This window comes from Saimiri boliviensis, chromosome 8 (assembly GCF_048565385.1).
Source record: "Saimiri boliviensis isolate mSaiBol1 chromosome 8, mSaiBol1.pri, whole genome shotgun sequence".
In the NCBI taxonomy this organism is placed as follows: domain Eukaryota; kingdom Metazoa; phylum Chordata; class Mammalia; order Primates; family Cebidae; genus Saimiri; species Saimiri boliviensis.
In genome coordinates this window covers 116,500,982-116,528,564 of record NC_133456.1, presented here as the reverse complement: position 1 = coordinate 116,528,564, position 27,583 = coordinate 116,500,982, and the positions used below count along the sequence as shown (strand labels likewise).

Sequence of the window (27,583 nt, the reverse complement as noted above, 5' to 3'; positions counted from 1 at the left end):
GCTTTGGTGACAAAGCAAGACTCCATCTCAAAAAAAAAAAAAAAAAAAAAAAAGAAAAAAGAAAAAAAGAAAGGATGGAAATCATACCCCAAGATAACTTTAATATTAGAGGACATAGTGGAAAATGGACTAATTTCTATAGGCTTGGAACAAATTAAAATAAGAGCACTTCTTCTGGCAGATAAAAGTAAGCTAAAGTTTCAGGTCATGATTACACAGCATCAAAGCTCCTTCTATAACGGAAAGTCTTTACTGGACAAGATAGATCGCAAAGTGGTTTTTATTCATTGAAATTGTTTTTCTCTGTTATCAGACAGTGAATGACCTGCAGTTTGGAGGGTCCTTCGTTGGTAGATAGAGAAGACTTTTGCTCAGAGGGTTTTATTGGAGAGATCCAGGAAAAAAAAAATGTCCTCTATATGACAATGTGGCCTTGTCATAAATGGCTCCAAATCCACAGCTGGAAATATTGAAGCCAGCACACAGCTGGTGAATGGCACAGCTGCACAGTGGGGATAAGGCTCTGTGTCTCCTCTCAGGAGCCACCAAGGCTAGGACGCATACTCACCGCCTGCCCGCAGGAGAGGGCTGTGGTCTCAGCTGCAGAGCTATCAGGACCACAGGCCAGGCTGCACCTTCTCACGAGCAAATGGGTGGCTCTCCTGACAAAACTGGATGGACGCCTACGGGGGAGGGGGAGGGGCTCCGATGCAGTCAGCCACAAGAATTGTCTCCAGAGTCTTCAGCTTTATCCTGATGTTTCTGCCAAACTGGCATTCTAATTTATAATGTAACTTCTAATAATTAAAAATTTATATATTCTCTAAAACCTCAAGTAAAATTCATTTTCAGAGATGAGATATATCTCTTTTTTCCCCCACAGTTACATTTCTTTTTTAAAATAGAAACCTGTTATCCCTTGATTTTCCAAAATTATCATGATGAAATCAAAATCTATAAATATATAGGTGCTAAGTGAACGTGTATATATACAATCTCCAACGAACCAAATAAAAGTCTTAAAGGACTGAAATAAGCAAAGCATGCTCTTAGTTTCCTGCATGTTCTGTTCTGAACAGAAAGCCCTGGACAACTGCTTTTATTACGAATTTCGCTGAATCTGACTTGAATGGACATTCCTCTTCTGAATTAAGACTTGGGCAACGGATGAGTCAGCGTTTCATGTGACTAATTGGATGCCACTTAGCAGACACTGGGGCTCAGAATAACAATATCTTGCAATCAGCACGCCACCCCAAACTCAAAATCCATTTCGGAGAGCAAGTTGTACGGGCGTGAGACTCGGCAGGCAGAGAAACCATCAGCTGCCATTATCACCGGGCACCTCATCTGCCGCCTAATTACACCATAATTAGATCAGGGATAATTACCTTGATTTCTATTATTATTGCTGAGTCTTAGAATCATAATGTTAGAAGGAAATTTCATTCTCATCAATTTTAACACCCTTATTCAGAGAACGTAAGAGAGACCAGGGAGTGTAAGTGACCTGTCCAAGTTAAGATTGCACAGATACTTATCAATACTATTTAAATTAATTAGATCACTAAATAATGAGCGTACTTAATTGGGAACCAATATTGTGACTGTAGAATATCCACATGCACCTATGTATTGGCTTGTGCAGAACGAACACCAGCGATTTTCTGGTTTTTTGTTTTTTGTTTTTTTCTTTTTCTTTTTTTTTTTTTTCTGGCATTCTCCTGTCATGCACTGTCTGGTTCCTCAAATTGCTATTTATGCACTATTTCTATTTTAATCCTGTCCACCTCCATCGCAGGGTAGGTTCATTGAACAGCCGAGCTTCAGTGCATGTTTTTTTTCTCAGAGTCTCTGTGCAGTGCCTCAATCCTGATGGAAACTTAAGAATTCTGCACCCAACGAATAGTGAACCCTGTGGTTGTGACTTCAGCTCTGGGTCCGAGTCCACTCTGGGGCAGCCTGGCTCCGACATCCCAGGGAATTGCGTCACTCCCATTGGGCAGCTGTGGTGGCCTCTCCCACATGGCCCAGGTCCACAACTCCATTAAAGGTCACACAATCCAGACAAAAATAGGACACAGCAGTGTGTCAACAAGCCAGGCTTTCTCCTTCCTTCCACGTAATAAAAGGTGCCTCAGGTTGTTGAAACACAGTCCATTTCCCCTGGGAACAGAACAGGAATGACAGGAATTTTAGGGATGCTGACTTTCAAGGAATACCACATGATAGGCATCAAGATAAACCTAATGAAGAGAACACAAGCCAGAATCTGGGAATCAGGAGCAAAGTGACTCAGCTTCCGGGACAGGCACGTAATGAGGTCATGACGGAGGACACTCCCTGCAGGGCCAAGGACCCCTGCCCCCTGGGCTGTTCTGTCTCTTTCAGGTGAGAGAGAATACAGGCAGGAAATGGCACTTCCTGGCAGGGCCACCCCCTATTTCCCGGGGTGCATGGCATCTTCCAGCGTTGGATCTGAGACTTTAGTTAAGGCTTTGTCTTAAAGACAGCCACATACTGTTTTCTCAGTTGGGACCTCCCACGAGGCTGAGAACTATAATGATTTTTGCAAATATGTCAGTCACTTGGTATTTTAACAGGCTGTTAGCGGAGGGTAGATAAAGCAATGTCTAAATGAAAAGGGAAACTCTTGTTGCTATTTTTAAAGAGATGTCTCCTGAACAGAATCTACCCGGCTTGCCCAGGAGGGCTAGCCTGGGTCCACTCTCCTCAACCTGCTCCTTTTTGGTAAAAATGTTGAGAGAAGCCTATTGTTTTTATGATTGGCCATATGGCTCTAATAAGTTCAGAATCAAGGATACATTTTTTGACTCATCTACAAAAAGAATAAGAAATTTAAATTACACTTAGATGTTTTAGGTTAAGATTCTCTGTTCCTTTTGCATAAAAATGTTCACCTGAATATCTTTTCTTTTTTTGAGATGGAGTCTCTCTCTGTTGCCCAGAGGGAGTGCAGTGGTGCAGTCTCAGCTCACTGCAACCTCCGCCTCCTAAGTTCAAGCGATTCTCCTGCCTCAGTCTCCCAAGTAGCTGTGACTATAGGCATACACCACCAAGCCTGGCTAAGTTTTTGTATTTTTAGTAGAGAGGGTTGCACCATGTTAGCCAGTATGGTCTTGATCTCCTGACCTCGTGATCTGACTGCCTCGGCTTCCCAAAGTACTGGGATTACAGGCATAAGCCACTGTGCCCAGCCTGAATGTTTAATTATAGGTAAAATCTTTTTTTCAGTAGCAAAATATTTAGGGTGGGGGTGGGCAATATTATCATGGATTTCTTTTTTTAATCTGAAAAAAATAGTTTCAGCCTTGCTACCTTGACACTTCAGTCCATGCTAGATAGTTAGAAATGGTCAGTGCAGAAACATCTTCTCAGGATGCGTTTGACGTGAGATCTGTCCAGTGAGTCAGTTTTCATGCTGATCATTTTCAACTTTCTCTTTCATATTTAATTAGCTTTACTCAAACATTAATATCAATCCTAGCCACTGGGCAAACACAATTTGGTACAGTGTAGACCTTGATGATGGAAAATGTATTCATTTTTCAAACGTTGAGCTTTCCCTTGTTACGAGGATTCAATTCATTAAGCTGGCAGCCACCTCCATGGGCTTTCTGGATGGACTGGCCACAGGATGCATGTGTGTCCTGAGGTAGGAGATGGGGACACTTTGGGATAGTTACAGAAAAGAGGTCAGCTACCTTCAACAGATGCATACAGACTTTCAACAAGTTAACTCACTCTGAGACACACCAAGAACCTTGGGAGGGCTGCAAGAATAAAATCAGATATGGAAACACCAAGCAGGATAGGCGGGAATGGCTATGGCAGTGCGTTTCCAGCCACAGTGCCTGGGTGCAAACACAGGAGGAGCCCCCACACCTTCACCGGGAAAGACAGACTCACTCACGACAGGTGAGCATTGCAGACCAGCGGCACCACACAAGGAAGGCTCCCTGCTGCACCTGTGATGCCTGTGATACGTGTCTTAAAGATACCACCAGAGAAGTGAACACAGCTGTTTCACAAGACAGTTCTGAGGAGAGAATAAAAAGGGAATATGTATTTTACTTTTGTACACGTAATTTCCTTTTTATTAAAATCCTTGGTGATTTTAAAGTATCAGGTTCCTAGGAGGGCGGCCATGCGTGCCTTGGCTCACGCTGCTGCCAGGGGCTCGTGGGCACTGAAGAGCACTTTCAGGTGAAACATCTGAGAACACTGAAGGCTCCAACCCCAATCATTTTTGTTTTGTGCAACCCACGGCTCTGCCTGTAGTCCCTATTCACCTCTGAAAATGGATAATGACTGGCTTTCCCCTTTACTCATTTTATAGCAAAGATGTAATAAATTCTCGAAATTGGGGGAACTGTACCACTTAATTTGCACTCGCCAGGGGCAGATGCTAGGTGCTGTAAGTACACAAGCGTTTTCTTCTCGTACTCACATAAAGCATTTGCTGTTCTCTGCAAGTACACGTTGGAGGAGACACTGCTGCTAATTCCATGTTGAAGTGCATGAGACACCAATGACCGAGTAACCTCGGCAACGCAGAGACAGCTGGAGTGGGAAGTCTTCTCTTCTTAGAAGGAACTTGCAAGGAGACAGGTCCAAAATGAAGATGAGGCAACAGCCTGCATTCCCGAGGGATTTGTTTGCTTTTTTTAGTTTGAAATCATGGCTGGGTCTAGAGGTTTCCCTGCTGGAATTGCACTTTGAGTCTCTCAGATCTGGATGGTTCTCCGAGGCTGATGAGCCTGTGGGTGGTGGCAGCCCCGTGCCCCTGGTGCAGGCAGCTGAGGAACTGGCATCTGACTCTGGGGGTCAGGGAGACGGGTTAGTGGGTGAGCCCAGCATCTTCATGCCCTTGAAGCTTTTCTTCATCTCATCACAGGGACTTCAATGAGGAAGGTGCCCAAGGCAAAGATGGTGGTCCCCACTCCTGGATCCAGTGTTCAATCACCCACTGTGGTGACATCATCTCCGTGTCTATACAGGGCATGGGTGTGTGGTTAGAGCTGGAGTTGGGAGGGAACAGAGAGGGAACACTTGGAGCTTCCAGTCCCATACGCTTCTTGTCTCAGTGCCCAGAACCTGCCCCTGGGACAGGATTGAGCAGGTGCCCTTGTGTGAGAGCCCTTGGGTACCATGTTTGCAGCACGATCGTCTGAGACCCCTCACAGCCGCTTGGTTCGACCTCTCCTTCCCCTCTCTCCTGGGGCACATCATCCTTCATCACTGGAAGGAATTACAAATATTGTGTAAACAATTGCAAGTATTCAGCAAACAACGAACATGCTGCTTTGGCCCGTCTATTTGCAAGAAAAACGTGGGGTTTTACGGCAATGAGTTACAGCTCTGAACTCCTGGCACCATCACAAGTATCCTCACTGCAAAACATCACGTTTATGCCTCCCTTCTGTGCTAAAAAGGGAGTGTGTGCAACTCACTGATGGGATTCCCATTGCATTTTCTAAAGATCTGCTCACTGATCATATCAGTGAGATTGTTATCACCAAGATACATGACGTACAAATAAACGGTTGTTTCAAAAGCATCTGGCAGCTAATCGTTGATCATCCAAGTGACAAAATGTTAACTACTTCACTCCTAATTATTACTGCACACTGCACCCAAACATCTCTCAGTCCATTACCAATTTTATCCTTGACTCCTAATGAGACACAAATCTCTCTGATAGGCTTATCACGTGACATAGGTGCCACGGTGGTGGCTCCAAGGGAAATAATTTTATTCAAGTGCTTTGCAGTTTGCGAGGTGCCCTGAGGCACAGTCTTCTTTGGGCCTCCCAAGGTTCTGATGGTGACGGAGGGATATAACGGGTATTAGTTTTCCAACATGACGTGCTACGGGGCCCACTATGCAGGGCGCTAGAGGGCTATTGAGCTGGACACTTGAGCATTGGCTGTATTGAATAAGAAATATTGCACAATATTTCTGTTCATCAAAGTAGAAAATTACAATGGAAAACCTTTATTTTTATTTATTTTATTTTATTTATTTATTTATTTATTTATTTATTTTTAAGGACGGGGTTTCCCCATGTTGGTCAGGCTGGTCTTGAACTCCCGATCTCAGGTGATCTGCCCATCTTGGCCTCCAAAGTGCTTGGATTACAGGTGTGAGCCACCACGCCCGGCCGGAAAACCTTTAATAATGTCAGCCTTGGGGACTAGACGTACATATATGGCTCCTTATGAAAGCAGGGGTGGTGACCGAATAGAATCATTTTGTTTTTAGAGAACTATGGTTTTCTTTTTGTTTTTTCTTCCTTTTTAATATTTTATATAAAAATCTAAGTAATAGTATTCCACTGTATTGCCTTACAGAAGCAAATTGTGAAAAGTCAGAACATTTATGTATTTTCATTTAAAAATGAATATTTTAGTCAGCACCCAATGCAATGAAAGCATATTAAAATGGCATGTCAGCCCCACACCTTTGCTGATGCAGCCACATGGAACCTAATGAATTGATAGATTACGCATTTGCTCAGCAAGTCTTAACAGAGGTGCTTGGATGACCTGCCAGAGCTCTGCCCTAAGCATTGGCCCTCCAAGGCTTGTTCGTGTCATGATTTGGACATCAAAAGAGAAGACTGTCCCAGGAAACCAGGGACATTGAGGCTTTACACGTCTACCTCAGAGCCTAGATGTTGACTGCCTGCTGGAAACGGTGGTGTGAGGAGTGTGAGGGGGAGAAGTCATCCAAAGGAGCTCGGACTCCATGCCATGTACTCTAAAGATGAACTTTAGAAATTGCACATCAGTAATTACAGCAGAAGGAGCGGTAGGAACTGAGAGCATCTCACACGGCTTAATGCGACTGACACACATCAGTTCAAGCTTCTGTCCTGCACAATAAACCTGATTTGCTGATCTCTGACGGCCCAAAGCAGAGCACCGCTTCTCGGCAGCCTCTGATGTCGCTGAGGAAGAAAGAATGGCATTGGTGACATCTGCGTCCAGCAGGCCAGGCTCGAGAGATTCCTGGCCCCAAGCACAGATCCAAGTCCAGACGCTTGTAGGAAGCCTGATCCCTGCTGCTGGGAAATCCCAAACTTAATTTTGTAGGCCTTCGAGATTTAGATAAGAGGTTGTTTATTTAAAGGCGTATCCTTAAGTCAGTACTCTGATCGGCACTACAAATATTTGACCAGGCAATGATATGCCATGTTTAAGTTGTAGCTAAACACTGTGGAATCCATATTTATTTTCGTTTAGTCCTTCCATCTGTTAATATAGTGATGCAACAGGAAGATTCCTTCTTAAAAGGAAAAAAGTCTTTGAATTAATTTATATTACTTTAAGTCCACTTTAATGGAAACAATACCTTATTTAATGCTGTAAGTTATTCTTTATAAAAACATTCTTTTCTTCATTTTCAAGCAACTGATATTACCCACAAAGAGAGTTCATGTTAAACTTTTATTCCAAGAAATAAGCTGAAGGGTTATTTAATTAATTTCAGTTATTTGCCGTTATGTACTCTGTGCCTCTGTTTCTAAATCATAATTGCTGCCTACAGATAGAAATATTTATTATGAGCTAAGCAATGAGCTGCACCATGTGACCCATTTTGATTGTATGTATCTATTGGAAATGAATGGGATATACTGCCTAATTTGGAGGAAAGCTTGCTGATTAAATTCTAATAGTAGGGACTAGGCAGGCACTAGGAATAATAATCTATGATAAATACAGAAGAAATAAGAATTTTAAAATCATTGTAATTCAGTTAGTCTCAGTCATTTTAAAAAGGATACCACTGACATCAATTTCTAGTTTGGTGATCATGTCAAAGCAATTTCCTGTGTCATTGTTGATCTCTTCAGAAAAATGTAGAAAAAAAATGATTTCAGTATATAGTTTCAAGGGTGAATTATTTCCTTAATATTTTTGTCTTCTGGCCAGGTGAGGTGGTTCACAACTGTAATCTTGGCACTTTGGGAGGCAGAGGCAGGCAGATGACCTGAGGTCAGGAGTTCGAGACCAGCCTGGCCAACAGGGTGAAACCCTGTCTCTACTAAAAAGATAAAAATTAGCCAGGCATGGTGGTGTGTGCCTGTAATCCCAGCTACTCGGGAGTCTGAGGCAGGAGAATCACTTGAATCTAGGAGGCAGAGGTTGCAGTGAGCTGAGACAGTACCATGGCACTCCAGCCTGGGCAGCAAAAGCAAAACTCCATCTCAAAAAATGTGTGTGTGTGTGTGTGTGTGTGTGTGTGTGTGTGTGTGTCTTTTATTTTTGACCCCACATTAATTTAAGCATCCACATTTTAATATGTCAGACAGAATATTGAATGCTTTTTTTTTTCACTTCCTCTATCCACTACATAAAGAAAAATATCTGCTTTTTATAATATCTTTATATGTTCAGGGTAAAATAATTATTTTGTTCCGATCATCTTTGTACACAAAGATTTATATGTTGACAAGTTGAATTCCTTCTTCATCCGGAGGGCTGTGCAGTGTATCTGAGAGGACTTTCAGGAGGCCGGAAAATCAAATTGGAGGGATTATTAGTGTTTTGGGAGATTGCTAACTGTTTTCAGTCAGAGCATTGCCACTTTTCCCCCCATCTGGTTACTTCAGGTAAATTGCTAAATTTCAGGTAAATTGCTAAAATTGTGCTGCATAAGATTTTTCCTACTAGGAAACCGGTAGATTTAACTAAACAGGAATCCACAGGGAGATTCTATTCTTACTGGTTGATGTTTTGAATCTGATGCCCAGTATTAGAAAATCATATTTCTATACTTTTAGGAAGCTGAGTTAACCATGTTTGGAGAATCTTATTTATCTGTTATTTAAAAGGGTTTCACATCAGCTAAGTATTAAAATCAGAACAGTGAGAAGAGGCAGTGCTGAGGAGTAACCCAGGGGTCAAAGCTGGCATCATAGCTGGCATTGAGCTCTCGAAATCAAGACCAATGTGTTGGAATAAGTGTGGCATGGACATCGTATATACTTCATCATATAGAGTTCCACATTGTGCTACCCAGTGCGTAGAGATGGAGGGAGTCAAAGCAACATGTTTTTGTAAGTATTTCTATTTCTGTGTTGAAACAGAGCGTTCTGAGTTTCAGTAGTGGTGGTGTTTGGCCAAGAGTGGGCCTGCAGGAGTAGGTATGCTGGTCAAGCCTCTCTGCTGCATAGAACTCAAACCGGATCATGTAAGGGTTAGGAAAGAGTGGCCCGGGAGAGGCGCTGACGTTAGGGACAGTTGGGTGCCAACAGGAATGATACGCTGATGGATTACTCAGATTTTGGTTTCTGGATTGGATTTTCTGTAAAACTGCATTGATTTGTACCTGCCAACATCTTTGGCCTCCTGAAAGGGCTTCTTTTTTTTCTGTTTTTTGAGATGGAGTCTTTCTGTGTCAACCAGTCTGGATGTCTTCTCACTGCAGCCTCCACATCCTGGGTTTAAACAATTCTCTTGCCTCAGCCGCCTGAGTAGCTGGGACTACCAGCATGTGCCACAACACCTAGGGCTAATTTTTTTAGTTCTTTTTCTTTTTCTTTTTCAGTAGAGATGGGATTTTACCATGTTGGATATGCTGGTCTGGAACTCCTGACCTCAAGTGATCCTCTGGCCTTGGCCTCCCAAAGTGCTGGGATTACAGGCATGAGCCACTGCACCTGGCCAGGACTTCTGAGTTTCAACTTGGAAATTTCAGAAAACCACAGGGCAGCTTCTTATCAGGACATGGCACTGTGGCCCTTCACTGGACAGTTACCTCGCGGTTGTGTAATGTGCTTACCTTTCCTCCAATTACTATAGCCAGGCGCGGGGAAGGCAGAGGGTGACGTGGAGGGTTGACTAGTCCAGTCTGGAGTGCCAGGACACCCTTGTGAGAAGCAAAGCCACTCTCTCCATTTCTCTCCTTCACCTTGGGTCCTGTCTGGTTGCACACTAGGAATGTCCCCTGGACATCCGAATGTCACTCATCTCCCACCAGCCTTACCCATGATTCACCATGCTGTTTCTTGCTCCTGGCCTTGCTTGTGTGCTCTCTGGCCTCAATGTGCTCAGTGCACGGCGTGAACTCCCATCTTCCAGGTGTTTGCCATGCAATTATCAGAGGCGTGGAGAACCCACCATGAGCCAGACCCTTTTCTACCCACTTCTATGCAATACCTTGCTCTGGTTTTACAATGTTCCTTCTGGGTAGGTGCAGAGTTTATTTACATTTTATAGACAAAAATATTGAGGTGCAAAATACGAGTGGTTTTCCCAAAGCTCCAACGTTGCACATTTTGGAGACAGGCCTGAAACTTTGTGGGAGGGGCTCAGAGCCCGCCTCCTTCTCTTCAGCATCACTATGCACCGTGGCTGGGCCAGCCCTGGTCCTGGGTCTCTGGGAAGGAAAGCCCTGGGTCTCCTCTTGCATTAAATGCTAACTAGAAACCGTCACAGAAGATCCTCCTTCTGTTGGTTTCTTTTCTGCTGGACTCCGACATAGTAAAAAATTCACACACAACTCATTTTGAAAAACCAAATCAAACAAAACAAAAATCCTCTTAGTCATAGCATCAAAACTTAAAGCTAGTGAAGGGCCTAGAAATTCGCCCTGACTTTACGCAGGAGGTAACTGCTGCTGGGAAAACTGAGTAACTCCCCCTCCACACACACAGATGGCTTCTGATGGAGCCAGAAGAGCGCTCCTGCGCCAGGACCTCAGCACTAGGATGAAGTCCTGGGCTCTGTTGGAACACAGCATAGAATAATTCCCACAGCTGGGTGGGTCTGGCCGGCAGGGGGGAGATGTGTGCTGAGGGCCACCTGCCAGATTCAGAGATGGACCCCGGATAGATTGAGAAGAGGTTCTGAGAGAGAAGTATTGCTCTAAGGATCCAGCATAGACAAATGGACCCTTCCTGGAAAGACAATTGACCCCAGGGCTGTCCCCAGATCTCAGGAGCAGCCCAAGCCCATCTCTCCTTGCACAAGGGCTCCGCTCTCACTGCCCAAAGATCGCTGGACTTTCTCCTCCACAGACTTGCTCCTGGAACCCAGCCCCTTTTCTCCTTCGCACCGAGACCCGCCTGGCTGCACGCTGGGAGTGTCCCCTGGAAAGCAGTTTACAGGCCCTATGCTCGCTCTCTGTGCTAAGGATTCTCTTGATTCTCTTAAGACCCTCGCACCCTGTCCTTGCCACCTCCATCTCGTTCTCATCCCTCTACCCTCCGACCCTCCCCGGGGCCCTTTCTCCCCCTGCTTCAAGGCTGAGGCCCTTTTCTGAGCACTTGGCTCATTGCAGAACAAGACAAAACAAAGCCCATTCTGGTGTGGGCCTCGGCGTTCTCCTAATGGCTCTCTGGTTTTCTGTTTGAACCCTTATTTTACTCAGCCTATTTCTGCAATAAATGATCACTGTTTTGAGACAGCAATGCATTTGGAACCACTTGGCCCGTATTCTCGAATGCATCTTCTTTTAGAGTGCAGAGTTTTATCGGAGCCTCCCAACCTGAACTCCTCACTCCCCACCTTGTTCCATGGGGAAGTTAGAAAGATCAGGAGAAGTGGGTTCCCCATTACAGACCCTGGCATCTCCGCTGTAGACACACCATTAACGTAACCTGACCTCTGGATGAATCAAGTCAGTCAACTTAGCAGGCTCTAAAACACCTTTAATTAAAAAACTTAGAGACTGCATTTTATTTTCCTTAGATGTCCGTGGTTTTTTAAGAACAGGCATTCTAAGGCTGGGTGTGGTGGCTCATGCCCGTAATCTCAACATTTGGGGAGGCCAAGGCGGGTGGATCACTTGAGCTCAGGAGTTCAAGACCAGTCTGGCCACATGGTGAAACCCCGCCTCTACTAAAAATACAAAAATTAGCTGGGCATGGTGACAGGTGCCTGTAATCCCAGCTACTCGGAAGGTTGAGGCAGGAGAATCGCTCAAACCCGGGAGATAAAGGTTACAGCCCAGATCGCACCACTGCACTCCAGCAAAGATGTGTCTCAAAAAAAAAAAAAAAAAAAAAAGCAGGGATTCTAACTTTCCATCCCAGATCCTTGCACTCTCCAACACACTGAGCCTGGGATTTGCTTTCCACACCCGATCTCCAGGTGATGTCTGCTTCTCCAGTCCTGTTAGCCTGAAACAGAGACTGCTTCATGTGCCACACTTCAGCTCCCCAGGCCAGGACGCTGTCACTCTGGGGAGGAATCATGTTTTCACTTTTTGCTTCATCCCTGCTGTAGAGAACAGGCACCCAACAAAGCCCAGTGTAAACAGACTTTGTTTCACGCACAGCAACGTCAGTGTTTATTCGTGATTGCTTTCGTCCCGTCTTTCATTCCCCCTGTTTTATTGATGGCTTTCAATTTTCCCTTTTAAATACTCTGGGTGATAATTAAAGGCAAGGAGGACTGCTGGGTTATTCATCACACCTGAAGTAAGAAAAAGTGACATGCAGGCAAAGGACCTGGATGCAGGGTCCTATCTGAAGACCACTTAGCTATGCATGGGCAAGAAAGAATGGAATGTTTTTGAAGAGAGAAACGTTATTCTGGATTTCCACTAGAGAAGGAATGCTGAGAGCTCCTGATTGGGGGTGGGGGGGCACTTTAGCAGGGGTGACATGCCTTTGATTTAGAATGGCTAGCACACATGTGAATGCACACGTGACCTTCTGCCTTACTTTCAGGATATGGAAATTTCTTCTTCACATAACTTGTGGGTACAGCTGCATTTACACATATTTACCAGGCACCTACCACATATAGCAAAATATACTGAAGAGTAAATTGCAATCCTCTCCCATTCTGAAGGCACATCTGACATTGTGTGTATTTACACTTTCAATAGGGTTAGTGAACAGCAATGTGTTGCTGATAATTCTAATGGACATGTTAAGCTATTTTGAGTGATTTGTATCCTCCATGTGGGGTTGGAAACATCTGTTAAGACCAGAGCATATCAGTTAAGATTACATTTTCCTCCTCCTGGTTTGAGTCCAGATGGTTACATCTATGCACTACGTACTACAAGTTTCAATTAGCTATTGTAATTTAATTTATTTTCTTTCGGATGTCTAATGAAACTAATATTCAAAATGATAACTCCTAATATATTTCTAATGTGGTAAAGTTAAAGCTCCTTAAGTGTGTGTGTGCCCGTGTGCGTGTGTCTGTTAAAATGTTCTAAGATTGCTGGATGCTAAGAATGGTATTTTCAGGCCAGATGCGGTGGCTCACTCCTGTAATCCCAGCAGTTTAGGAGGTCCAGGTAAGCGGATCACTTGAGGTCAGGAGTTCAAGACCAGCCCGAGCAACATGGTGACACCCCATCTCTACTAAAAATAAAAAAATTAGCGGGGTGTGATGGTGCATGCCTGTCATCCCAGCTACTCAGGAGGCCGAGGCAGGAGAATTGCTTGACTCTAAGAGGAGGAAGTTGTAGTGAGCCGAGATAGTGCCACTGTACTCCAGCCTGGAGGATAGAGACACTGTCTCTAAAATCAATCAATCCATCCATCAATAAAAGATTTTTAAATGCTAAAAAATTACTGTTAAAACATGTGTATAAAGCATATCATTAAATAAAAGGTTAATCCTTCACTCCGAGTGAGTCTTCTAAATCTAAACAAAGTGAACTTCATCAGAAATAATAGCTTCAAGAAAGGAAATCATTTAAAATAGTGATGAATCGTTACTTAATTCAACAAAATATTATGTAGTCCATCATAGAAACATATAATAAAGCTATTTTTCTCATTGATTACTGTTTTGGGAAAAGTGAAAAAGCCGTTCAAATGAATAAAAAGTACCTGAATTTTCAGGCAGTTTTGCTGGAGAGAGGATGTTTCAGGATGCTTTAGAACATCGATCCCCAAGTGTTTACCACTGTTCTATCCTGGTGTTTTGCAAAATGCAAACTCTCAGTTGTTTTTAACGGACATACAACATTTCCTTCCTATGCTGAAATGGCTGCAAATGATGCAAATTTCAGGATACTATGGACGGATGAAAATGAAACTATGAACTTGTTCTAAGAAAGGTAGTCAGTAGAATGCTAATAGTGAAGTGATTTGATACTGACCATTGCCTATTAAAAGACATACACAAATAAGCTCTTCAATTGCAGGAAATTGGACATAACTCCTTTTCCTCTTTTAACTTGTATTCCAATTTTATTCCTCCATAAGTTTTATCTTAATGTGACCTTTCCTCAAAACATTCTTATTGATTGTTTTGTAATTTCTTCTGTGAAGGAAATACATACATTGAAAATAAAATATTTTAATTTTGTCCATGCAGTTCTAAGTGTTACATTTTTCTATATTGAATTATTACTATAATTAATATTTGTGAAGGCTGATCCCAATAACAAACATATACAATTTTATATTTTGCAAATAAAGATTTACAGTTTAATTTAAAATTCCTATCCTAATAGGTTAGATAATTTTTTATTAGCTTATATAATTATTACATAATTAACAGGATGCAGTAAGTGTATTATCAAACCTACTATTGGTAATTTTTAAAAATGTAGGCTTTGAGAAGGTTTGAAGTGTTATAGAATTTCACTGACGTAATGGAAACTTTTTTGACTGATGTAACTATGTCAATGATCTGTTATTTTAAAAAACGTGGTCTACTAGCTGACAAATTGATTAGGTTCTCTTTGAAACCAGATAATCAGAATGATAGAGAGGCTGTGTTATCCACTTTTCAATGCCTCTAGAATGTCTGTATTATGGGTTAATCGTGTATGGTTTGCTGATTTGACTTCACGGAGCTTTATCTCTATTTCCTCTGTGATATTATAGAGCTTGCAGAGATGGCCACATCGTTCTTCTTTTTCCATCCTCCGTCTTTCTTCTCGTCACCCCCTTCTTTTTCTTCTTACGTTTTAGCTCCACTTAATATTTTTCTAAGGTGCTTTTGCTGTTGAGCATTTAATAAAGTGTTGAGTATCTCAATCATATGGTAGGTTAAGTAGCTCATTAAAGAGAATTACACTTGAAAAAAAAATCTTTATAGAAAAACATGCATTAGTGTTCTTGGTAAGTACCAGGAGTGATGCTACAATATATCACATTCACTTTTAAAATATTATATTCAGTTTATTATTTAATGTGAAAATCCATTTGTTGGCTTGGACCAAAGCAGGAGTTCCTGTTATAGTCACAGCACAGAACTCTTTTAACTACTGTTAAAAGCTCCACCATGGGAAGCAGCCATCTAGCTGAATTCCATGGCATGATCCACAAAAGCCATTCTATCTAGATATAACTTTTATATCAACGAGAAACTTCAATCTGACTTCACAGGAAAGTGACCCCACTAGTCTCCAAATGCCTCATGCTAGTACTGTGCTGTGTTCCCACGTCTGCACGTCGGTGCGTCTGCCCAGGGACAGCAAGCCCATCCGCCCAAGGCGAGGATGATCTGAAAGGTCCAGTTTGGCTCCGAGGGGACTGAAAACGGCTCTCATCTCTCCTTTTGTTTTTTCCATTGAGTCTGCTACCATCCATATCCCTCCAACCACAATAACTTTGGGAATTAATTTTTTCTCTTATTTTTGCAGATCTTTATTTATGAATTCCATATTAACTGAAATAAATAAGTGTTGTGTCCTCATTTTTGTTGCTTTTCTTATTTAAAGAGATCTGTACTTTAATAATTATGTCTTTACATTTTCAAAAAAATAAAGAGGGTTTGACACGGTATAATCTATTTGTGGGAACTGCAATTGCATATTTAAGGAGCCGTAAAGCAGTAAAGTAAAAAGAGAGAGTGAAGTAACTCCATTTTCTCCATATAGTTTTTGAAAATGAAGCAGTATTCGTCACAGATGTTACTTTGCACTATGGATGAATCTTGTTTTGTAGAACCAGAAACACACAATTTTGAGGACCCCCTTTAAAATGACAAAAGAGCAAAAGCATAGGCCAGGCACGTGGCTAATGACTGTGACCCCAGCACTTTGGGAGCCCAAGGCAGGCGGATCACCTGAGGTCAGGATTACGAGACCAGCCTGGCCAACATGGTGAAACCTGGCCTCTACTACAAATGTAAAAAATTAGCCAGGCATGGTGATGCATGCTTGTAGTCCAAGCTACTTGAGGGGCTGAGGCAGGAGAATCATTTGAACCTGGGAGGCAGAGGTTGCAGTGAGCCGAGATCATGCTACTGTACTCCAACCTGGGCTACAAAGCAAGACTTCGTCTCAAAAAAAAAAAAAAAAAAAAGTATATTTCTCCACATCCTCTCCAGCATCTGTTGTTTCCAGATTTTTTAATGATCGCCATTCTAACTGGTGTGAGATGGTATCTCAGTGTGGTTTTGATTTGCATTTCTCTAATGACCAGTGATGATGAGGATTTTTTCATATGTTTGTTGGCCTCCTGTATGTCTTCTTTTGTAAAGTATCTGTTCATATCCTTCGCCCATTTTTGAATGGGCTTCTTTGTTTTTTTCTTGTAGATCTGTTTTAGTTCTTTGTAGATTCTGGATATCAGCCCTTTGTCAGATGGGTAGACTGCAAAATTTTTTTCCCATTCTGTTGGTTGCCGATTCACTCTACTGACTGTTTCTTTTGCCGTGCAGAAGCTGTGGAGTTTGATTAGGTCCCATTTGTCTATTTTGGCTTTTGTTGCCATTGCTTTTGGCATTTTGGTCATGAAGTCCTTGCCTATGCCTATGTCCTGAATGGTTTTGCCTAGAGGATGTGGAGAAATAGGAACACTTTTACACTGTTGGTGGGAATGTAAATTAATTCAACCATTGTGGAAGACAGTGTGGCGATTCCTCAAGGACCTAAAAATAGAAATCCCATTTGACCCAGCAATCCCATTACTGGGTATATATCCAAAGGATTATAAATCATTCTACTATAAGGACACATGCACACAAATGTTCATAGCAGCACTGTTTACAATAGCAAAGACCTGGAACCAACCCAAATGCCCAACGATGATAGACTGGATAGGGAAAATGTGGTACATATACACCATGGAATATGGAATATTACGCAGCCATCAAAAACGATGAGTTCACGTCCTTTGTAGGGACATGGATGAACCTGGAAACCATCATTCTCAGCAAACTGACACAAGAGCAGAAAATCAAACAGTGCATATTCTCACTCATAGGTGGGTGTTAAACATTGAGAACACATGGACACAGGGAGGGGAGCACTACACACTGGGGTCTGTTGTGGGGAAATGGGGGAGGGACGGGGGTGGGGAGGTGGGAAGAGATAGTATGGGGAGAAATGACAGATACAGGCAAGGGGATGGAAGGCAGAAAACCACACTGCCATGTGTGTACCTATGCAACAATCTTGCATGTTCTTCACATGTACCCCAGAACCTAAAATGCAATAAAAAAATAATAAATAATAATAATAAAAAAAGAAAAAAAAAGAATTTTAAATGTGCCTTTGTGACTTACAAAGTAAGAATCATAAATAATTAGTTTCAAAAGTTAAATAATACTAAAAATGAGGTACTTTTTAATACTTAATAAAATTTGATATTGGTGATAAAAAAGTATAAAATAAGTTAGAAAGTGAAATTTTATTTAGAAAGAAAATTAAATCAAACATATTGCAATCTTTATAAAAGTATACAAATATGGCAATATTATAATATTCAGAAAATTAACGTAATTTTAAAAAAAATTAGCTGTCTTACCTAACTGAAATACTTTAAAAATTGTAGGAATTCTAATTGAGCAGCTTCTCAGGCATAAAAGTTTATTGTATCTTTTTTTAAATAAAATGAATAGGAAAATTTAATTTTTCTGAAGAATGATAGAATAAAGTTTATCATTTTAAAAAAGGTCTTTTAATTTTACAACTTATTATTGGTAACGGCATGTAAAGTTAAAGGTGTTGTTCAATTTCTGAAACCTTCTATCAAAAAACATATACTGTAAGAAAAAATAACAGCTACCTGTTATAAAAATACATAACTTACAAGATTGCAAGGACTTTCAAGATTTTATAAAAGGTTTTCATTTACTTATGATTAATTAGATTGATTGATGAGACTCATTAACCCATTTACCAAAAACATCTTATTTCTGGTGGCCTAATATGTTTCATTTTAACTTAGTGCCAGTATTTTACATAAATTCAGAAAGATTTTGAATCTTTTCACAATGTGTTTCTGTTATACACTCCTCTTCCTTCTTATTATTGTCAAATAATTCTACAGTTTTTGTCATGGCTTCCACTGGAAATTTGTTTCTCAGCTACAATGAATTACTGCTTTTTGTTTAATCTGAAAAAAAAATGGGCTTTTACATTTTAGTCTCATTGTCAGACAAGGTATTTTATTCTCAACACATATCTTTTTGTTTTGTTTTATATTCCATTATTGTTTTGTCTGTATTTCTTTCATGTTCTATTAAATAAATACACTTAAAATGATTGAAACATGTCCATCCTATGTGCATAAATAAGGAACTCATAATTTCCAATTTCATTGAAACTTTCCAAAACATCCTTCAAATCAGATTATAATGGTTCATTCTGGTTTTATATATCTTTCGGATAAACTTATTCCATCTTATTTGTGTTTGTTCTTTTCTTTAAGTCTTCAAATATATATCATATATCTGGGAGTACTTAAAACACTGCAAAACCCAGTTACTAAGGCTTGAATACTGTAGTCCACAGGCCATTTTGTGGTATTTAGTTTAAAAGAAAAAATCCAACTGTTCACATGTGTTTAAATCTAGGAGACAACCCTTAAATGAAAAATCTTGCAAAATACTGAAGAGTTTGACGACTTCAGATGCTATTAAAGGAGTTACTTTCTAAACAAGACTGAGAAGCTAAGCCAGGCATACCATAGCCTGCCATACCTGGTGTCCTGAAGTCAGGTTATTTGACATGAGTGTGGCAGGGGTACACTCTCAAGACATTCCCCTGTTATTGCTTGGGTAAGCGATCACTTATTAGCTTTGACAAAGAGCCATGCCATGCAGTTACATCTTAGTAAAACTCAAACTCAAAGTACCTCTAACACATTCTTCCTTGAGCTGGATTCAAAAATGACTTAAACTTTATGGCTTCACAGTAAAAGTGCATTTGTTGCATCTTATCCCCAGTTAAAACCTGGACAAAGTCATATAGTTTAGGAACTAAGGCCTCAAAACTCATAAATAAGCTGTGATGAGGCCCAAATCATCACTTCATTTATTCTCAAGGATCTTAGGGTTTCAGATTAATGACCCCACATTCTTAAACTACTCAGGCTGCCAGAACAAAACACCAGACTGGTGGGAGGATTTAAACAACATAAATTTATTTTCTTACAGTTCTAGAGGCTGGGAAATCCAAGGTCAAGGTGCCTGAATCTGGGTCCTGGGGAGGGCCTCTCTTCCTGGCTTGGAAATAGCGGCTTTCTAACTGTGTTCTCATGTGGTGGAGAAAGAGAGAGTGAGCTCCCTGAGGTCTCATAGAGCCACTAATTCTGCTGCATCGAAGCTCCACATTATGTCTTAATTTAACCTTAGTTACTTTCTTATTCTAAGTTGTTACGTAGGGGATTACTGCTTTGACATATGAATTTTTGTGGGGGCAGGGAATGCTGGTTAATCCATAGCCCCATGGATATCATAAATGGCTGTAATAGAACACTCTAAAAGCCAAATTAGAGATATTCCAATTAATAAAAGTTTGATTCAAATTTGTTTCCTTGGCTGGGCACAGTGGCTCATGGCTGTAATCTCAGTGTTGTGCAAGGGTAAGGTGGAAGAATTACTGGAGCCAAGGAGTTTGAGGCCAACGTGGGCCACATAGCAGGATCCTGTCTCTACAGAAAGTTTTTTTTTTTTTTTTAATTAAATTAGCTGGATATGGTGGCACACACATAGTTCTAGATACTTGGGAAGATCACATGAGTCCAAGAGTTTGAGACTACAGTGAGCTGTAATCCTGCCACTGTATTCTAGCCTGGGCAATAGAACAAAACCCTGTCTCAATAATAATAATAATGATAATGATAATAAACAGAATTCTTACCTTGGTTAGAAAAAAAAATAATGTACCCTCTTACATGCAAAATACGCTCAACTCACTCTCTTTCCAAGTTTCTTTGGTGCTGTTACTGCAGTTCAGCAGCTTAGGTTCAGCCTCTCTTGATCTGAAGGCCTGTGAGCTAAAAGAACAACACAATACTAATGTATAATGATGCGAGGGGAACAAAGTAACCACCATGCACATTTCCATTTACTACACAGGCATATAGCAGCACTGCTCCATAGCAATTCTGCAACTCCCCGGGACACATACTGGTGCTTTTTTAAGCAGGTCTCAAGCTGTGTAATTCCACATGCCTTCTGTCTCTGCCTTCTTGGATCTTAATTTTCCTGAGTCAACTTTTTTACTCCCCATGAAATGTGGCCAATGCTCCACGCTGAGTAGTTTCCTTGGCTGCTACTTACTTATTGAAATTTAGAGGTCTTAAGAAGCCATTTCTTTTTAAACTGACTCTTTCCTTTTCAGTCTAAGCTAGTGTTTCACCTGCAGCTACAGTTGTCTTGAAAAACTGTGTGGATCTCCCATGAATCTTATTGGAGTGTATTCCATCTAACCAAAGCCATCCCTAGAAATATCTTTAAGATACTCATTTTGACCTTGGGATCCTGTTGAGACCACTGAGAAAACGTAGTATTAGGCTTCTTAAAAGCTTTATTGTTTGAATGAGTGTTTTTCTGAGACTTCAACTTCGATCTTTCAGAGGCTTTGGAAAGTATTTGAAAATCACACCTGGCTTCAACTTTTTTGCCATCTGTTTCTGATAGTACCCTGGGTTTTCTCTTTGCCTGGGGGTTATTTCTTAATTTTAGCATTATTTATCATCAGGGGAGGCTGATAACTTTCAAAATTGGGGAGTCCTTGTTTCTTTTTTCAGTATCTGATATTTCTTAGTTGATTTCTGTCTTCTCCCAAGAAGCAGCCCAATAGCATTTTGAAAACTGTGTCTGGAAATTTTAGCCAATCACCAGGTTTATTAGGTGCATTTTTTATTTTTCATATTATGTCATGTGCCAATATTAGTAAACTTTCACCACTACATAACAAGGATTTAGTTTTCTTCCATTTTCAACACCATTTCCTTCACTGTACATTAAGCCTTTCCCTGTAGCCTTTCACAGCAACCAACAGATATTTATTTTCAGTGTTTTCAAGGCTCCCCTGGGTGTCACTTACACCTTCTTCAATATTTTTCCAACTCTTCACTGACTGTGCATCCACTTTTGACACCAAAATCTGCAAGAATTATCTCTTGCTGCATAAAAAATTGCTTCAAAATTGAGAGGTTTAAAGTTTTAATACACAATTATTATCTTCCCAGTTTCTAAGAGTCAGGAGTTTAAGACCAAGGATAGTTGTAGTCTCTCAAGACATTGCAGTTCAAGAGGCCACCGGGGCTTCAGGACCTCAAGAACTTAGTCGGGGTGGAGGACTAGCCTCCAGGGCAAGCTCCTCCCGTGATGGCCAATGTGTGGTGGCTGTTGGCAAGAGGCCCAGTTTCTTCCCACACTGAAGTGTCCTTATGGCTTGGCCATGGTCTTTCCAGACCATGTCATCCAAGAGACAGTAACATGGAATTGGCCTTGCTTCAGAAGCCACTGTCACCTCTGCCAGACTCTACACACAGGAAGCAGCTCACTCAGTCTGGTCTACTTTCAGATGAAAGGAAAATTAAGCTTCAACTTGGAAAGGAAAAGCAGCAAAGCATTTGTATGTGTATTTTCAAACCACCACACAGTAGCCACACAATTGGTGAAACTGGCAAGTTTATAGGGAGGGTGAAATTCACAACTGATTTGAGCAGGTGCCTGCCCCCAGCACTCTGTAATTCTTGTGGATTTGCCAAACACCATGGAACATCTTCATCCTCATGATCTTTCCCACATGATGATGAAATGGCTGCAAAATTCCCAAGAATTGCACATGCATCTCATGCTATCCAGGAGAAGAGAAAGAATTCTTCTACTAGAAGTCCTCATGAGACTAGAGAAATAGAAGTTATGGAGGAGACAGAATGATGCCTAGTTATTTCAGGTCAGGGAACATATACCATACCTGTAGTAACAAATAGACGAACTGTTTAATGTCATCTTTGGGGGGTCTTACAGGGCGAAAACAAATCTCATCTTAATCTGTAATGTAAAAATGCTGCAACCTGACTCCAACATCCTATTCATAGGCTGCTCTCTCTCCATGTGCTAGTACTTGATCGTAAGGATGAAGATTTTTGTCTGTTTTGCCTACCGTGCAGCAGCAGAGCCAAGAACAAGGCCTGACACAGAAGAGTAAAGAGGTGGTGAAATATTCAGTGAAGGAAAGGGCAACCATAGGGTAATAACCATTGAATGAACACGGAAGCAGTGTCTCTGGTACAGGTAAGTTGTTGATTGCTGGCGACTCTCAGCCTGTGGATCGCTATGAGGCAGCACACTTTCGACATTGTCCCTCCGGTCCTGCCGTTCTCCTGGACTCTATCTGTGGTTCTTCCAGCTCCAGGTTTCCCACCTCCTCCCGGTGCGAAGCCCTCTGCGCACCTTATCTTTCTGGAGCAACTCATCCAGACACTTCCTTCTCTGCAATAGGCGGAAGTGACTGCACGTGTTGAGACCCTTTGCCAATTGCCAAGAAATTCTATTTCTGTCCCCTTCATTCATCAGTAAGAAATATGAAAAGCAGCAGCATCTTGTCAGCGTTTTCTGAACATCAATAACAAATTGTCCTGTTGTTGAGGTCATGTTGATCCACTGCTATCTGGCAAATGAGTACTTTTTAAGAAAAATAGATAAGTAATGGAAATACACTGCTTGAGAGTACAGATGTATCTGGAGTTTCTGAAATGATAAGTCATGTTTCTTTCCCATTTGTTGAACTTTCTAAGGAGAAAGGAAATTTAGAAAATTTGGAACGTTCAGACAACATTACAATAAAAATCAGCCAATTGTTCCAATGCATGGGGGAAAAGGAAGAAAAACTAAAATTTTTATCTTTTAATTGTCACTATGAAACATTAATTAGGAGGGAAGTGAAACCAATCCTGGTGTTGGGATATGACAAGTCAAATTCCATTTCTGAGGAAAAAAACCTAGCGTATCAATCCCTAAGGGGCTCCTTTAAAAAAAAAAAACAGAAGTTTCTCTACTAGTCTATGGATCAAATTCAAGTCATTTATTTTCGGTGTCAGAATTCTGATCAACCAATCTGTTCCCAAGTTCCCTGAGGTCTCTCTCCTTGGTTTGTGAACAGCTCTTCCTATGCCTCTTCCCACCATCCTTCCACGATGCGTGTCTGTGTCTTAAGCTCTTCTTTCAAGGACACCAGTAATACTGGATTTGGGCCCATCCTAATTACCTTATTTTACCGTATTTACCTGTAAATAGCCCATCCCCAGATACAGCCACACTCTGAGGTATGAAGGATTAGGACCTTTGGGGGAACGTGGTTAATTCAGTCCATAACACCAAAAATCCTTCTAAATCAGAGTGTTTTAAAAGCGAAAGGCAATCTCTTGTCTTCCACCTCTCTAACCAGGTATGGAGTTTTAGTAAGTCTGTTCTCATGTGTCCAACATGGACCAGAGGTGTCCGGACACACTGTAAACAGCATCCTTTACTCATGAAGAAGTGCAGCAGCCAGAAGAGGCTGTGGGAAACCATCCATCACTCTGGAGCTAGGTCCCTTTGCATGCAACATTTATTTTTCATTTTTTTCCACCTTGAGAGACATGAAAAATTATTTTTTTCCTTCATTTTGTTTCAGCTGTAGAGGTTCTAAAATTTTAAATGTCCTTAGTTTAGCCGGGGGGCGGGGGGGAAGTTAAAAAGTTCTTTCTTTCTTTTCTTTTCATTGTTTTTTTTTTGTTGTTGTTGTTTGTTTGTGTGTTTTGTTTTGTTTTGTTTGGAGGTGGAGTCTTGCTCTGTCACCCAGGCTAGAGTCCAGTGGAGCAATCTTGGCTCACTGCAACCTCTGCTTACTGGGTTCAAGTGATCCTCATGCCTCAGCCTCCCAAGTAGTTTGGATTACAGGTGCCTGCCACCACACCTCACTAATTTTTGTATTTACAGTAGAGACCACGTTTCACCCTATTGGCCAAGCTGGTCTCAAACTCTGATCTCAGGTGATCTGCCTGTCTCAGCCTCCCAAAATGCTAGGAATACAGGTGTGAGCCACCATGCCCCATGCCTGACCCAAAAGTTCCTTTTTAGATCAAGGAAAATAATGGCTTGTCATTAACATTGCATTTTTCTGCATTAAAAAACCCTTCTCCCATGGATGGAAGATATTCTAATCCACTTTCCACCTTTACAGATTATTCAGGTGAGGGAAGCAGGCAGGGTACAGGGCATCTAAGTCAGAGCAGATTCTGACTCTGATGAGACTTTTACATATGACAATGGCTCTGAGCTTTTGGAAACTGAGGCTAGGGAACCTGATTTTCTAAGACCACATGTTCTAAGTAACATAAAATAGCCGAGTCTCCCTTTGGCCTGATCATATGTTTATCTTTCTTTCCATCTTAGGAAATGCAAAATGATGGTGTCTAACAAATAGAAAACATTTTAGAAAGGTACCTACTCTCAGTTCATTAACTAGTAAGATTGAAATAAATACACTCAGTATGTATCTTCTGATAAAGCTCCGTGGCAGAGAGAAGGGAGCAGGCCCAGGGCGCAGAGGCATCCCGCAGCCACAGGTGATCGGCTCTGGAAAGTCCTGGAATATTTTAGGGTATTTAACATTTTGGTTGGCAAGTAAATCTTTAATAACATTATTTTTTTACATGCAGCAAACCATCTTTTGATTTTTAAAGCATGCCTTTTTAGAAAATAGCAGTTCATTTAAAACTGAACTCACAGCTGGGTGCAGTGGCTCACTCCTGTAATCCCAACACTTTGGGAGGCAAAGGTGGGTAGACCACCTGAGGTCAGGAGTTTGAGACCAGCCTGGCCAACATGGGAAAAACCCATCTCTGCTACGGGCGTGGTGGTGCACGCCTGTAATTCCAGCTACTTGGGAGGCTGAGGCAAGAGAATCCCTTGAACCTGGGGACAGAGGTTGCAGTAAGCCGAGATGGCGCCACTGCACTCCAGCCTGGGGAAAGTGTGGTATTCCATTAAAGATAAATAAATAAAAGAAAAACTGAGATCAGATGACAGATTCAAAATATAGATTGTCAAAATAATTGTTAGATATTTCCATTCAGATGGAGACAATTTCTATCACGGATGTCTGCATCTTTTTATTTAATGGGGGATTTTGTAATAGCCAAATAACTGGTTCAAAATAAGATGAAAGTTTAAATCTAAGCATCCTTTCTGCAGATCTGTATACTACATCATTTGAGGCTATTTTTTCACTTTTTGTGCTTTAAGAAACAAATTGGGGTGTAGTGTCTTACTAAGCTATTTGGACTTGTTCTCACAAACACTTATGTAATAGCCCACCAAGCAGAGAATTTACAGAGAGAGCTGCCAGCCTCCAATACCGAGATGTGAAAACCCAGAGTTACAAGCGAAACTGGTCCTTGCCCTTTGTTTTCATTCTTCTGTTTAATTAGGGGAAGCACAGCTGTGGATAATCTATATTCAGTATCATGTACCCTATTAATTATCTTTTTATTCCCTACAAGGCCTTCGGACAACACCCCCGCACTGGATTTGTGAGAGTAACTTCCACCTTCCCAGGAAGTTGAAAGCCTTGGCCCAGACTTTCCAGAAGCTCCGTCATTAGCTTGGATCATGAAAATTGGCTCAGCCAGGAGAATACATTGTAAGGCCCCAAACTGCGCCAAACCTTAAGGCCTCAGAACATAAAGATAAACTGAGTTACAATTATTTTTGTTACATGAATGAGCAAAGCCCTGGTAGGTATTTACTATCTCTTCTGCACTATAAAACGTAGAGAAAGAAAGACTTGCCTACTTTCAAGTTGCATTCAGTGTCTGTGGAGATAATTTTCAAAGGACATCTTTAAAACACCTTATCTGCAGAGGGATGTTTTAGGCTCTGAGCCCCCTAGAACAAAGGCAGGGTTTGTCTCGTTGACAGCTGGAACCCAACCTTTGAGATACCAACTAGCACAGAGTAAGCGCCTGATAGATAGCTGCTAGGTGGAGGTTGCTGATGGGGTCCTAATAATGAGACTGTTACTCTTTTTTCTTCTTTTTTGAGGGGAGAAAATCTTGCTCTTTAATCCAAACTGGAATGCAGTGACATGATCTCAGCTCACTGAAATCTCCGCCTCCTGGGGTTCAAGCAGTTCTTCTGCCTCAGCCTCCCTAGTAGCTGGGAGTACAGGCACTGGCCACCATACCCAGCTATTCTTTGTCTTTTTAGTGGAAATGAGGTTTCACCATGTTCACCAGGCTGGTCTCAAACTCCTGACCTCAGCCTCCCAAAGTGCTGAGATTATAGGTGTGAGCCACCGTGCTTGGCCCAAGAGACTATTACTCTGAACAGTTCTGAGCTGTAGTCTTTCTATGATTGTCAGCAACTTTTGGAGCAAGGATTTGGAGAAGATGTGAAATTCTGTATGAGATATTTGTTGTTTTGCAGACTAACCTCACACGCAATGACATGGAAGTATGTTTTATTTAAAGTTCAAATGGTAGGTATATAGGGAATGGAGAATTCTCAAAATAACCAAAGATTCCTTTAGGATTCTGCTGATGGTTGGTGACCAGAACCTCTGCTTCCTTTAAGTTTGGCAGACGAAACAGACCAAATAGGGTTATTTATTGGTTCTGTGGAAAGAATTCAAATCACATATTCCAAGCAAAAAATAGTATCTTTATCATTATGTGGACCACTGAGTTCTGTTATTTTCCCTCAAATTACACTCTGAGTGTGTCTTTTTGGTGGCGTGTGCCACTGTCACCCTTAGATCATTGCAGTGTTCTCCCAGATGAATGGCCTAATGCTGATTCTCCATATTCTTTTCCACTCTATGCACTACAGCCAGGCTAATCTTCCTTAGAAATTACCTTCATCTGTCTCCTTGCTCAGGTATTTCCAGTAGCTCTGTGCACTGCACTGCGTCAGCCTCTGTGGCCTCCAAGATTTGATTCTGCTTTTCTGGAGAACAAACTCCTCCCGCCATCCAAGTGCCTCACAGGCCAGTCTGATTTATTCCTGGACTCATCTGACCTTGGCCCAAGAGGGCCCTACCTGCAAAACACTGTCCTATCTCATCTTTTCATCTAAGGCGATGTGGTCAGCTTAGGCAATTCAGTCCAGAAGGTCTTCCTGAATCCAGACACCCCAGCTGTCACTGCTATGTCTCTCTGAGTTCTTAATCCTTCAAGTGTGAGGTCATAAAACCTAGATTCACCTTTACCATCTAATTGTTTCATAAATGTGGGCCTTGGGACCTATGTAAATGGTGAGCTCTTAGAAGGCTAAGACCACGGTATTTTGTCTCTCTTCAATAACACTGATCGAGATGGTAACAAAACAAAACAAAAACTATGACGAAAGAGATACTTTTTAAAATCTTAGTTTGATATTTAGAAATTATATACTTAACCAGTCTT

The 27,583-nt window shown here is 41.4% G+C and overlaps 1 long non-coding RNA gene across 1 annotated transcript; it reads left to right on the top strand.

Annotated features, from left to right (window-relative positions):
- The first annotated feature begins 1,948 nt into the window (after positions 1-1,948).
- LOC141585281 (uncharacterized) lies at positions 1,949-25,895 on the top strand. Its single transcript, XR_012518681.1, has 3 exons — positions 1,949-2,391; positions 8,466-8,638; positions 25,682-25,895. It is a non-coding gene; the product is annotated as an uncharacterized LOC141585281 (long non-coding RNA).
- The last annotated feature ends 1,688 nt before the right edge of the window (positions 25,896-27,583 follow it).